The sequence below is a fragment of the Myotis davidii genome, unplaced genomic scaffold (assembly GCF_000327345.1).
Source record: "Myotis davidii unplaced genomic scaffold, ASM32734v1 scaffold1572, whole genome shotgun sequence".
Taxonomy (NCBI): Eukaryota; Metazoa; Chordata; class Mammalia; order Chiroptera; family Vespertilionidae; genus Myotis; species Myotis davidii.
Genome location: NW_006285041.1, coordinates 1,178,365 through 1,183,548, shown reverse-complemented (window position 1 = coordinate 1,183,548; position 5,184 = coordinate 1,178,365). Strand labels below are relative to the sequence as shown.

Genomic DNA, 5,184 nt, shown 5'->3' with positions numbered 1-5,184 from the left:
ATTTCTTTATCATTATGAACTGTCCCTCTTTATCCCAGGTGACAGTCTGTCCCTGTTCTGAATTCTCCTTTGACTGATATTGATATAGTTTTCTTATGATTGGTATATACTTGTTATCTTCTATGCTTTTACTTTTAACCTGTGACTTTTATGGGCAGTCCTCACTTTGCACTGTTCTTTGGTGACTGAGATTTAATCTCAATTCAAATTGTGTAAAGCAAGGATTACCTATGATTTTAAAGGTTTTTGTTTGTTTGTTTGTTTGTAGACATCATGTAGTTCTTTTCCCCCCCTCAGTCTGATCTTAACCTTTTAACTACAGTGTTAAAACTATTTACATATATTGTAATAGTTGATATAGTTTGTTTATTTTTGTCTCGTCTCATCTGTCTTTTATTTGTTTTGTTGTTGCTGTTGTTAATCCTCACCCGAGGATATTCCTCCATTGATTTTTTTAGAGAGAATAGAAGGGAAGGGAAGGGACAGAGAGAGAAACATTGATTGGTTGCCTCCCACACATGCCCCAATCAGGGCTGGGGATTGAGCCTGCAACCGAGGCATGTGACCTTGATCAGAATCAAACCCAGGATCCTTCAGTCCACAGGCCCATGCTCTTATCCACTGAGCCAGACCAGCTAGGGCTGTCTCACCTGTTTTATTTTCTTTTCCTGCCTTTGGGTTAATTCTATATTTTTAGGCCAGTGCAGATGTTGGTTTATTAGATACATTCCTTTGTTTTCTTTAATAAGAGTTGGTCTAGAGTTTATAGTATGCAACTTTAACTTATCACAGTTTTTATTTTCAGATGATGTTATAGCATTTCACATACAATTTAAGAAATTTGTAGCAATACTAGAGGCCTGGTGCATGAACTTGTGCACAGGTGGGGTCCAGCTGGTCCTTGCCGATTGGGCCTGCTGGTGGGAGGGGCCCTGGGCAGTTGGCCAGCCGGCCCTGCCTGCTGGTCGAACTCCTGGTCGAGGGGACAATTTGCATATTAGCCTTTTATTATATAGAATATTTACATTTTTCTCTTCCCTTCTTTTGTGTGATTGTTTTTATAGATTTTATCTCTAGAGATGTTATAAACCCCACATACATTGTTATTATTTTTGCTTTATATTATCATTATACTTAAAAGAATTTTCAAGCAAGAAAACAATGTATTTTGTATTTATTCACACATATTGACTGTTTCTGGCACTCTTCATTCTTCATTTGTGTAGATCCAAGTTTCAATCTTGTATTATCTCTTTCATAGAGATCACTTTCTTTAATTCTTTGTGGTAATCTCCTCAAGTCTTGGCAGTTATAATTCCCAATTTTTAAAAAGTATTATAATACATAGTAAATGCCTAGTTCTGATTAATAATTAGGCAGTATTATGGCTGGGAGAAGTTATTATGGTTTTTGTTGTAGTTATTGTTACCTTTTAGAAGGATAACCTGTGTTTTTGTTTTTAATCTGTGTGGTTTTTATCCCACTTAGAAACTCCCATTAAGACTGAAGCAGATGTTCTGGCGGAAGACCAGGTTCTTCATAGTGATACTCCTAAGGGACCAAATCAAGATGTTAAACCAACTGTTAGTAATTCCTCAGAAGCCAGAAGCCAAAAGAAAAGTTTCAAAAAGACAAACCCTAAGAGGAAGAAAGATTGCCACAATTATCATGCTTTATTTGAACCAAGAACACATCATCCATATCTCCTGGAAATGGTAAATGATTTTTCTTTTTTCCCCCTCTTTATTTTATCTTTATTTCCCCCGTCACCATTTATCCCTGCTATGGGTCTTCCATCTCCACCCACCCCTAGCCCGCCCCCGCCACACACACATTCACTATACTGTGGCTCATGTCCATGAGTTATTTCTCTATCTGGTGTCACATTTCTCTCTCTCTCTCTCTCTCTCTCTCTCTCTCTCTCTCTCTCTTGTTTTGGGTTAATCCTCACACGAGGATATTTTCCCATTTATTTTTAGAGAGAGTGGAAGGGAGGGGGAGAGACAGAGAGAGAGAAACATAGATATGTGAGAGAGAGATATCATTTGGTTGCCTCCTACACGCACCCACCCGGGTCAAGGATTGAACCTGTAACCGAGGTATGTACCCCTGACCAGAATCGAACCCACGACCCTCCAGTCTGCAGGCTGACGCTCTATCTACTGAGCCAAACCAGCTAGAGCTCTTTCCATTCCCCGCCCCCCCGCCCCCTTTTTATTTTTCTTAATCCTACAATTTTCAAAACTGCTTAAAATAAAAGAATCTAAGTTTAACTGATTGGTTAAAAAATGCGCATTGAGGTATACTGACACATAGTTTTCACTGAAAACACAGCTAAATACACTGGCAGACTGAAAGGAGAAAAGGTTTTTTTGTTTTGTTTTGTTTTAATCTTCACCCAAGGATATTTTTCCATTGATTTGAGTGAAAGAAAGAAAGAGAGGGAGAAAGGAAGAAACAAACAAACATTGATGTGAGAAAGAAACATCTCTTGGTTGCCTCCTATAGGCACCCTGATCTGGAATCCAACCCACAACCTAGGCTTGTGCCCTAAGTGGGAATTGAACTTGCAACCTTATGCTGTACGAGATGATGCTCCAACCAACTGAGCCACTCAGCCAGGGTGAGAAAAGGAAACATTTGTGCATTATTGGCTTTATTCTCAGTGTGGTATGCTAAAAAAAATCTATCATCTTTTTTCAAATTATAAAGAGGAAGCAATACATCTTTTGATTCTAAGTAATGGACATGAAACTATTCAAAGATCCAAGGCTTTCATGTATAAGAGTGATAGAAATAGAAATAGTCCTAAATTTTTTAATGGAGTTATAAAACTGTTGACATTCTCTGAAAATTCTGTTTGGTTTTGCCTTGTCAGATAAGTGCTTATGCTGTAGCTAAAGTGTTCTGTGGCTACACTCCATGAGGGTTACTGTAGACACAGTTGCTTCTGATTAAATGGATCTGAAATGAGCACTCTGTTTTGTAAATTTCAGTGCTATGTAAAGTAAATTGTATTTTAAAATGTTTGCCTAATAGGAGCAAATTAAATCATTTTTCCACTGAAAGTTCCATATGTGAGATTTTCAAACTACATTAAGGACATCAGAAAATAAGTTGAGGTCACTTTTATCTTTTTGACAAATTACATATGACTCCTTGGTTATGTACTTATTCTAAATACCAGGGATTTTTAGCTTTCTTTTAATTACAATAAGCACAAAAATGGAAAGTTATAAAAGTCCAGGAATATTGGGATTTTTAACTATTAGATTAGTATTATTAGTATCTTTACTATATCTACTTACCAATTTGTATACTGTTTATAGATTTGAGTTTGGTAGATTCGGTTTAAAATGATTTTTAATTAAAGAATTGCAGGCTTTTAAACCTGTTTTTTTGTCCTTTGTCAGATACTCCTAGGGAAGAACCCAAATGTTAACATTTATGCTGTTTAAAAAGCTAGATAGTCTTGGTATAAATTAAGAGGAAATGTTCTTTCATTCTTTTTTTAGCAAATAATTAGTAAGTATAATGTACATCTTTATTGTTCTGTGTTTTCATATGGGGAAGGCACACATAATACTTAGATTATATTTCTTGGATATATTTTACTTACTAGCTAATCTCTGTATTTATTGTTTTTTAGCTTTTAGCTCCAGACATTCGACATGAAAGAAATGTGATTTTGCAGTGTGTTCGGTACATCATCAAAAAAGACTTTTTTGGACTTAATAATAATTCTATGAAAACTGAAGATGTGTAGGTGTCTGTTGTTTCAGCACTCATAATTGAAGCATTTAAAATAATGCCATGTTCAAGTTAGTGGAGGAAAACTTCTTTTTAAACTGGATTAGTCATTGAATTGTAAGCTTCATATGATACTGTGTTGGATTTTTGATTCTTTTCTTTGAATCTGTGTAAATAAATACACAATTGATTTTTAATACTGTGTCTTCTGTATTGTTATTGAACATAATTGCTGGCAGAATTATCTTTATTTGTATATATTGTATGTATTGCTGTCATGAATGGAAATCTGCTCTTGGACCAGTTAAGAATTGAGGATATTGGTGTAGTAGTAAAGAATAAAGCTTTAAAAATGCTAATTCAACTGAGCAAAGCTGTAGGTTAGAGAGAGAGATACAGTTATTTTGTTTTTAATGCAGGAGAGAAGTATCATTCTTTAACTGTAGGAGGAGGAATATTTTAAAAATAAACCAGGTTAAATTAATGTAATAGAAAGTCTTGAGATTTAAATTTTTAGTTTATTTCAAAGAACATTTTGAAATTCACCTATTGCCACTACTTAAGTAGCTCAAATATTGAATGTTTGAAATAGTAATATTGATATGGCCTCTGTGTATATTTAGATTCAATTAAAGTGCTTGTTTTGGTATGGTTCAGAATTGGACCTTTTTAAATTTCCTCATGAAAAAGTATGTTAAGTATAGTACTTGAAGAGGTTCAGATAGTTTCTTATAGCAGAAACAGTTTATGAAATAGTTACCTCAGTCTTAGGTTTAGTTAAAATTTACCCTGTGAAGATAGTAATTGAATATTTTAAAAATGTTTTAAATAAAAGTTCCTGAGAGATCTTTTTGTTCTCTATAATACAGAGACTTTGATTTTATGTTCTAGTCACCTGTGCTTGCTAGAGTTAGAGCTCTACTCTTTTGACAAATAGCTAAGAGGAGCTAGGTTTTTAAAAATTAGTCTGTTTTTATAGCTGAAAAATTAATTTTATCTGACATTGTAATTATCGAAGTCCATGGGCCTTGCTCGCAAGAAGGAAGGCAGGAAAGCTGATAACAGCTCTCAGCCCTCTTGTTGCTTCTCTAAGTCTTAAGATCCTACCTGAATCGTGGAACACCTGTCGTGTGACTCCGTGACATCGTAGACCTGAGGTTAAAATTCATGTGTAGATGAGTTTCCCAACCTTGTAACCACCACCCAGATTTTTTTATTCTGTTTCTCCAGTGAGCCCCATATTTTGGAAAATATCTGTCCAGTACATTAATTCAGTTAATATAATACTGTTGAATGTTTACCTGTGCCACCACTGTGCAGATTAAACATATAAAAATGAGTAAAGCCTTGCCTGACTTTAGGAATTCAGTTTAACTTTTATATTATTCAAAGATGTTATTCCTAACCCAATTCACCTCGTTAGGATGAAGTAAC

General features: G+C 35.0%; 1 long non-coding RNA gene across 1 annotated transcript; it reads left to right on the top strand.

The window, feature by feature from the left end:
• Nucleotides 1-1,455: 1,455 nt before the first annotated feature.
• Nucleotides 1,456-3,947, top strand: LOC102766213. Its single transcript, XR_001512478.1, has 2 exons — nucleotides 1,456-1,715; nucleotides 3,650-3,947. It is a non-coding gene; the product is annotated as an uncharacterized LOC102766213 (long non-coding RNA).
• Nucleotides 3,948-5,184: the final 1,237 nt, after the last annotated feature.